This window comes from Vulpes lagopus, chromosome 3, assembly GCF_018345385.1.
Source record: "Vulpes lagopus strain Blue_001 chromosome 3, ASM1834538v1, whole genome shotgun sequence".
NCBI classification, from domain to species: Eukaryota; Metazoa; Chordata; class Mammalia; order Carnivora; family Canidae; genus Vulpes; species Vulpes lagopus.
This window is the reverse complement of record NC_054826.1, coordinates 99996709-100005267: the sequence shown is the minus strand read 5'-3', so window position 1 is coordinate 100005267 and position 8559 is coordinate 99996709. Positions and strand designations below refer to the sequence as shown.

At 42.4% G+C, this 8559-nt stretch overlaps 1 non-coding gene across 1 annotated transcript; it reads right to left on the bottom strand.

Moving 5' to 3' along the window:
- Positions 1-7037: 7037 nt before the first annotated feature.
- On the bottom strand, positions 7038-7144 carry LOC121488481. The gene has a single exon (XR_005987106.1). It is a non-coding gene; the product is annotated as a U6 spliceosomal RNA (small nuclear RNA).
- Positions 7145-8559: the final 1415 nt, after the last annotated feature.

The window sequence follows — 8559 nt, the reverse complement described above, 5'->3', positions numbered from 1 at the left end:
ATGCCAGTGTTTTAAGAGTATTTGGAACTTGTATTTTTATAACATAAATCTAATTTCTGTACTGTTGGCAACTAATCCAAGATTTTAAAACACTGTTCGAGCTAAGCAGAACATATTCGCATGACAGGTTTAGGCCAAGGGCCACCAGTTTGCAGTATAACTGTTTTATGACTCAACATTTAGGTTCATTTCAGTTTTTGCTATTACAAACATTGCTGCAGTGGAAATACCTAAATGAGGTTCATTACATGCAAGTAGCTAGCTATGTTTTTCTAGGGCAGCTACATGGACTAGAATGCCTGGGCTAAAGAATATGTAGGCATTTTAATTTTAATAAATACTATTAAATTGCTCTTCAGCCACAAATGTCTGAGAGTGTCTGTCTCTCCAAACCCTTACCAACATTTAAAAGATCAGTTCCTTTAATATTTACCATTCTAATAGATGAAATGACATTTTATTTACTTGCTTAACAAACATTTTCTTAGGGATTCCTGTGTTCCAAGGTACTGTGCTAAGGACTTAAAAAATTTTTAAGCATTTATAATTTAACCTTTATAGGAACTCAGTGAGATAAGGAGTATTATTATGCCACTTTTACAGATGAGGAAACAGAGGCACAGAAAAGTTAAATTTTCTTAGGGAACTGGAAAGTATTAGAGCCACAATTCAAACTCAGACCATTGGGCTAAGAATCAGTTGGTGTTCTCAATTACGGTGCTGGGCTATCTTAATTACCACTGGCCAGTTTCTAGTGATGAATAGCTTATGTATTTGTTAGCCAATAATCTTTCCACTATTGTGAATTGCTTAAATTATCCTTTGCCGTTTTTATTTGAGTTGTTTATGATTTTCTTGTTGCTTGGCAATACTTGTTTACGTATTTTATGTATTTGTTAAAGTACAGGCTAGTTGCTGCTTTTGCTTTAGGGAAACACACACGCACACACATACACACACACACATGCACGCACACACAAAGCAAACTCCAAGACAAGGCTTGGATATGAGTGGTTTGTTTTTGGAGACATCCCCAAGAAATATGTTGAGAGATTGGTGAGAAAAGAGGAGAAAGCCAAGAAAGCAGATGTTGATGAGTAGAGGTGGGCATCTGGGGCTCAAGTCCCACCAGGGATCCTCTAAGAGACTCTATAGGCTGTGCCTCAGAATTATTCCAATGAGGGACAAAGCAGCAGGGGTCTTCACCCAACCACTCCTGGGGCAGTGATTCCCTAGTCTTTCTGGCCTGCCCACACAGAGGCCAACGCAGCCCCTAGCAGAGAACCCTCTCGGGCAGAGACTCAGAAAACCATCAACCCATCAACGTACAGGAACCATCTGCAGGTGGCCTCTATGTGGGCTGTGGGAATATAGGCGGCACACCTACCATGTCTGTATGCTGTTGTAACAGAGAGACTCCCAAAAATAATGGCTTAGATAGGAAAGACGTCTATAATCCAGAGGTAGGGGGCAGTCCAGCAGCAGTAGGCAGTTCTGTTTCAGGAGATCCACAAGATCACACAAAGACCCAGATTCTTTCTATCCTGTTCTCCACCACAAGGCACAGATTCCCAAACTTTCTCTGTACATAGCACCCTTAAGTGCCTTATAAATTTTTCCACAGTGGCACCTGGATGGCTTTGTCAGTTAAGAATTTGGCTCAGTTCATGATCCCAGGGTCTTGGGATTGAGCCCCACGTCGGGCTCCCTGCTCAGTGGGGAGCCTCTTTCTCTCTCTCCTCCTTGCTTGTGCTCTCTCTCAAATAAATAAATAAATAACATCTTTATTTTAAAATATTTTTTCCACAAAGCTCCTCAGCTAAAAGAAATACCCAACAGTCCCATATATTAAATGATGAGCTCTAAACAACTTAATAAATACTTATGTTCTTTTTTTAAAAGATTTTATTTATTTATTAATTAAAGACACACAGAAAGAAAGGCAGAGACGTAGGCAGAGGAGAAGCAGGCTCCAAGCAGGGAGCCTGATGTGGGACTCGATCCTGAGACCACGGATCATGCCCTGAGCCAGGGGCAGATACTCAACCGCTGAGCCACTCAGGCGTTCCAAATATTTATGTTCTAACAACTTCATGCCCCTGGCACAGTTGATCAAACTTTAAAATCAGCCTGGAAATCACCCTTCCCTATTTCTTCTAGATAGATTTCTCATATCTATCAATATAGATACTCCAGTAGCAATTGCTTTCTAAATCCATCTTCTCAAAGATGCGCTATTGGGAATTTAATAGTCTAACATTGAAAATGTGAACTGGTTCAAGCTGTCATTTCATGCACAACATAGATGTAGCCTTACTTCCTCAAACTGTTAGCTATCCTTCAGCACCCCTATGAGTTCGCTGTGGTACCCCATGGCACCTTGTGCACATTTTGGAAACACAGCACTAGGGTGGTGTCCGTGCCCCAAGGTCACCACCTTTGAGCCCCTGAGAAAAGGGAAGAAGGAAAGGAAAGAAAGGCTGTTTATCCTTGAGAATAGAGCTTGTAAGTTACACTTAGCTTGGTCAGATTCCACACACACACCCCCACCTTCCCGACCCCCCCCCCCACACACACAGGAACTTAGTCACATGGCCAAAGGGGTGCTGAGAAATGTAGTTTCTGGCTGTGCTGCCATGTGTTCTACTAACACTTGGTAGGCTGTTATTACCAAAAGGAAAAATAGACATTCTCTATCACAGTCAATATTAAACCTTTGTCTCTGACATGAATTCCAAATATGTTCTTCTGTATGTCACATATGTGTTAACTTGGCTCATGGCGTCTTTGTCATACAGAAATTTTAAATTCTGAAATACATTTATCAGGCTTTTCTTTTGTGGCTTTAAAAAATATTTATTTATTTATTTATTTATTTATTTATTTATTTATTTATTTATTATAGACATAGAGAGAAAGAGAGAGGCAGAGACTCAGCAGTTTAGCGCCGACTTTAGCCCAGGGCCTGATCCTGGGGATCCTGGATGGAGTCCCACGTCAGTTTCCCTGCCTGGATCCTGCTTCTCCCTCTGCCTCTGCCTCTCTCTCTCTCTGTCTGTCTCTCATGAATAAATAAATAAAACATTTTAAAAATATATATTCTTTACACCAAAATTACACATACATACACACAGATACACACGAATTGACAAATATATTCTCCCATGTTTTCTCCTAGTTGATTTATACTTTTATCTCTAATTCATCTGGAATTTCTCCCTGTAATGGCTGAGATAATTTCAGAAGGGAAGGGGGGACACTTAAAGTATGTAACCAAGGCATGATGTATTTATCAAACTTTTAACTGCCTTCTAACTCACATCCCAGCTTTATACGACACTCTTGTGCACATACATGGTTTGATGGACACAGCTTTCCCACTCAATATGTAACCCGACACCTCCAAGCTCTTTGGGTAGGCACAAACTACCCCCAGCTCTAGGGGTGGGACTTAATTGGTATCAGCCAATCAGGGTAGTCCTATCCTTTCTAATCACAATAATTTTTCTTTTTTTAAAAATAATTATTCCTTTTTTAAAATTTTTATTTATTTATGATAGTCACACGGGGGGGCGGGCAGAGACACAGGCAGAGAGAGAAGCAGGCTCCATGCACCGGGAGCCCGACGTGGGATTCGATCCCGAGGCTCCAGGATCGCAGCCTGGGCCAAAGGCAGGCACCAAACCACTGCGCCACCCAGGGATCCCCACAATAATTTTTCAAAACAAAAGCCAGCCTCTGGAATGCGAGGGACCCAATTAGAATGAAGTGAGGATTCCGAAGCAGTGATGGTGCTTCCTCTCCTCTAGATTGAATAAAGATATTAAAGAGGAAGCCTGTAGCTTCACTTCTCCTATCTTGGGACTAGAAGGAAAGCCAGTCCAAGGATGAAGCCTACCCTCTGGGGAGGGCAGACCTGAGAGAGGCACAGAGAAATGAAGTCAGAGCCCTGAGCAAACTGTACCTGAAGCTTACACTACGTCTGGACTTCACAGTTAGAGGAGCCAAAAGTCCCTTTTATTTTTTTAAAGAGGTTATTTATTTATTTTAGAGAGAGACAGAGAGTGTGAGTAGGGGGAGGGGTGGAGGGAGAAGGGGTGAAAGAACCCCAAAGAGACTCTGCACCAAGCACAGTGCCTGACCCAAGCTCATTCCCAGGATCCTGAGAACATGACCCCAGGTGAAATCAAAAGTCAGATGCTTAACTGACTGAACCACCCAGGCTCCCCAGTTCCCTTTATTTTTTAAAACCATGTGGAGAGGGGGTATCCCTGGGTGGCTCAGCGGTTTGGCACCTGCCTTCGGCCCAGGGTGTAATCCAGAAGTCCTGGGATGGAGTCCCACATCAGGCTCCCTGCATGGAGCCTGCTTCTCCCACTGCCTGTGTCTCTATCTCTGTCTCTGTCTCTGTCTCTCTTTCTCTCTCTGTGTCTCTCATGAATAAATAAATAAAATCTTAAAAAACAACAACAACACCATGTGGAGTTACATCTTCTGTAACTTGCAACTTAAAATATCCTAATCCTAACAAAAACATGTAGTCATTCAGCTTTTTCCCCCACCTCATATTTTTCTTTTTAAACTCCTTTACACTTTATGGAAATATATAAATAACAGTAAAGGAAAAGTCTCTATTTGCTATCTGAAGTGCTACTTTATTATTGTGCATTTCTATAAACACATGAATTTTATATATTCATTTAAATGGCTTACATAGAATTGTAGTATCCAGTTTTTGAGTTTTGCTCCTTTAGTCTATCATAAGTGCTTTTCTCTATCTAGACAGTATTAATTATTATCCAGGGATGCAATAAAATGAACTCAATATTGTTGGACATTTGTATGATTGTCTACTTTTTAATATTATAGTTTTGCAAGTAGCATATTCATAGCTTTTTTTTTTTTTTATGATAGTCACAGAGAGAGAGAGAGAGAGAGAGAGGCAGAGACACAGGCAGAGGGAGAAGCAGGCTCCATGCACCGGGAGCCCGATGTGGGATTCGATCCCAGGTCTCCAGGATCACGCCCTGGGCCAAAGGCAGGCACTAAACCGCTGCGCCACCCAGGGATCCCAGCTTTTTGTTTTCAACTGAATTACTTTCTCAGGATAAAGCTCTCGGTAGTTTGTCAGTTCCCGAAACTCAAGTGTTTCTGGCATTTTACTCTTTCCCTCTGATCTTCAAAACTTCCAAGCATGAACCTTGACACTTATATTTTATAAATAGCATAGAAGAAAGCACTGCTTAAGCCTTAAATCAAAATTTGAATTCAAATGTGATAGAAGAATTGTATCGCCTGTGAAATATGTGGCAAAGAATTTATCCTTATTTATCCTTGGAGTGTTCCTAAACCCTCCTGTCAGCCCCTGAAACTGGACCTGTGCTATCAGTTTTTTACCTGCTGCAAGATCGGTTGACAGGATCAACCACCTTTTATACCATGATCTCTTGTCCCCAAGGGAATGACTGAGGCAATACTTTGGAAATGTGATGCAGGACTTCATAGCTACTGTTGCAACAGACAAATAGCCCAAGGCTTGTTCACAATCAGTGATTTATTGGTCAGGAGGAATTTTACAATGGAAGAAAAAAGAACAATTTAAAAAGGGACATAACACAAGTATTTTCATTGGAAGGCAAGAATTGGATCTTTATTTGTTTACTATTATATCAGTAGCAACTATTTAATGCCTAGCTCATAACAGATGCTCAATAAAAACTGTTGCACAAATGCAAGAAAAAGGATGAAATCTACCCACAGGAAACCAATATCCTGGACATCACCAAAACATGGAGTCCTCCGACCAGTCCCTAGGGCCATGTGTTGCACCATTGACCTGGTTGGAACACAATGTAGCTTATACTTTTAAATTTCCACTTGGCCTTTGCTACTTTGATTGCTGTCCCTTAAAGCAACTATGTTCAGCTACCAGGTCAAGGGGAATTGCCAGAGCAGAACCTCCATGTCCTGGTCACTCTGAATTGGTCTTGACCTGGTACACTGCTCAGCTCTCCTCACCAAAATGCTCTGTTACTGTGCTCACCAATACCGCAGTTTACCATCAGCTGTGGTATCTCTCAAACAAGAGTATAAGTACACTTATACTCAAAAATCATCTCTTTCTCATCTGAAATTTAAATTTACTGGGTGCTTTATATTTCTATTTGCTAAATGTGGAGATCCTATCTCCAGCCACCATCTTAAAGCCTCTCAATAGAGATTCTAGTTTTCTGCTTTTGTCGAGGCTGAGAATTAGTCTCACAATTGGAATTGGAATCAGCTAGGCATGCTGAGCAAAAGGAGCATCCAGCCCTGGACATTGAGCTGGGGCTGAATTGTCTCAGGACAACCGCTGAGACATTTCATCTGACAACCTAGAGAAAAGGCAGACAAGCAAGAAATTACAGGCAGGCTGATGGAGGATGGCCCCTCCATATAAAGTACACAATTTGTGCTCCACTTGTTTTATTTGTATGTCACACATAGAGAGGGTGGAGAAGGACAAGGGACAATATTGTGAATGCTGTCTCAACTGTGGGGAAGAAATGGTGATACTTCATGGTAAGGAGACAGGGAAACTGAAAAAAACTGCTTTTTTGCCCCTTTTCCTACTTCTGTTCTTGTTAGGACCTGCACTCCTGCCCTACACATGGCTTATAGTAATGACAACGTATGACCTTATAAAGGTCAAGGAGTTAATGATTTCTCTGGAGCCTTCCAGCAAAATAGATAACACCTAAGGAGTGACTGAGTGAGGTTGTCCTGTACATTTTCCAAGACCACTGACTCCAGACCCCTTGAAACCAAGACCCAAGATGCTTCAGGGCATAAGTGACTCATGAAAGACACCTGAGCCCTCATCCTTGTTTTGACCAGTTCCTGGATGCCTGAGAGGACACATATGCCAGACTCCCATCCTCAATAAAAACCTCAGGCCCCAAATAAAGACAAGGCTCATACTCCTATTCCATTCCAAATGTCCTAGACTCTCCATCTGTATCCCCTCTATCTATATCTTCAATAAACTCTGCTCTCACTTCTCCCCGGCTTACATTTGATTTTTGCATGTCATCCTTGCGCAGGGGCCACGCTAATCTTCTCTGTATTGTTCCAATTTTAGTATATCTGCTGCCGAAGCGAGCACTTACATTTGATTTTTATCCTTCACGAAGCCAAGGACCCTCTCAGCTGGTCCTACGGGACCCCCTCTGGGTCCTCAAACCTGATGTAGCCTGCCTACAAACTGATGTAGCCTGCCTACATCAGTTAGTGCCCCAGAGTCACCCTGGACACCAAGTGAATTGGGACTGACATTGGACTCTGTGAAGCATAGATACGAATGTCATTTCAGGAAGAAATTCAGAATGAGAATATTGGATGGGAAGTTGTGTAGGGGTTATGAGTATGAGCTCAGGAGTCAGGCTTCCTGAGTTCCAGTCCAGGATCCATCTCTTCTAGCTGTGTGGTTTTTAGGACAGTTACTTAACCTCTCTGTCTTGATTTCCTCATGACATAAGAGAATCTACCTCAAAGGGTTGTTGTGAAGATGAAATTAGATAATGCAGACATGTAAAACACATTCAATCAAATTTTGGCTGCTGGCATAATAGTTAACAAACATGATCCATACAGAAGAACAAAATGGGAAGTATTTCTGGCACAAGAGGTTTGAGGTATCAAAGTTCTTTATGCTGCAAGTAATAGCCCACCTCAAACTGGGTCAAATAATGAAGGACTCTTACTGGCCTCTGTGACCACAATGTTCAGAGATGGGGCAGGCTTCAGAAATGGTTTGAATCAGTGGCTCAATGGCATCATCAAGGTCAGAAGTTCTTTTTGTTCCTCACTCCGTCACTCAAGTATCAGCTTCATTCCTCAGACCAGCTTTCCTCCTTGTGGTGGGATGGCTGCCAGCCACCCCTGGGGCTTCATGCTTCCACATTCACTTCTTTTTTTTTTTTTTTTAAGATTTTATTTATTTATTCGAGAAACAGAGAGAGAGGAGGGAGAAGCAGGCTCCCTGCTGGAAGCCTGATGTGGGACTCAATCCAGGTCTCCAGGATCACGCCCTGGGCTGAAGGCAGTGCTAAACCGCTAAGCCACCTGGGCTGCCCATCCACATTCACTTCTAATAAAAGGAGAATGGGGAGGGTTGCCCTGGTGTTCCCAGTAGGAGTGCTAAAATTCACTCTGACTTGAGTCATGGGCTCTCTCCGGAACCAATGACGGGGCCAGGAGGATGGAAAGCACCATTTGGTGAGTGAAATGAAGCCCTCCTGCCAAAGCTTCAGGAGGAATCAGTTTCTCCTGAACCAGGGGCTGCTGTTCAGGGGAGAGGAAGATTCCAGATGCAGACCTGGTAATACTAGAAAGGGGCATGGATGCTGGGTAGGCACTCAGGAAGTGGGCATCTAATAAGTTGTTGTATCTGGAATGATAGCAATATGTTAAAAGTGTCCCCCCATATTAGATAAAGCCCCGAATGAATGAGAAGTGCAACCATGAAAACACCAGCTTCTTGGGACATGGCAAGAGTGTATGTTTGGTGGATGTCCTTCG